This window comes from Wasmannia auropunctata, unplaced genomic scaffold (assembly GCF_000956235.1).
Source record: "Wasmannia auropunctata unplaced genomic scaffold, wasmannia.A_1.0 LD336106.1, whole genome shotgun sequence".
NCBI lineage: Eukaryota > Metazoa > Arthropoda > Insecta > Hymenoptera > Formicidae > Wasmannia > Wasmannia auropunctata.
In genome coordinates this window covers 9,880,406-9,881,025 of record NW_012026784.1, presented here as the reverse complement: position 1 = coordinate 9,881,025, position 620 = coordinate 9,880,406, and positions in this window count along the sequence as shown.

Genomic DNA, 620 nt, shown 5'->3' with positions numbered 1-620 from the left:
TACTGGCTATATTGTATGAGTTACTTACAAATGACTCTCTGCGCGACTCGACAGCGTAACGCTATGCGTTAATGTTTACAGGTGAACTCTCCGCAGTGGTCCGCTGGACGGCGGGTTTTATCCCGTCTCAAGTGGGCCACTGCACTGCTCAGCAGTTGCAATTGTTGCTAAACTGCAACTGCCGCAGTTTTTGGAGGACGTGCGTATTGAGGCTGCCGAAGTCCTGCATCGGCAGTCCTCAATTATTCTAGGTCGCTGTCGTAAGATTGTTACAACAGCGACCGACTTATTGATTTAGTAAGTTCGACTTACAACACTTTTTATAATTTTTATTGCCAGAGCAGAACGTTATATGCTTGACTTGTTGACATAAGTATTATCCGTATCATAGAATAGTTGACAAAAGTAATTGAAATAATATTAACTTGTGATATTACTGTAATAAAATTCAAATTATTATAAAACTAGAATTCCTAATATAGTTCTGTAATCAGGAGACGCGGTAGCGTCTCCCGCCAAGTATATTTTTTCGCTACATAACGGTCAGGAAATATTTTTGTACTTACAGAGACGCTACAGTGTATCCTTTACCGGACGGATAACGTTTCTATAGCAATAAA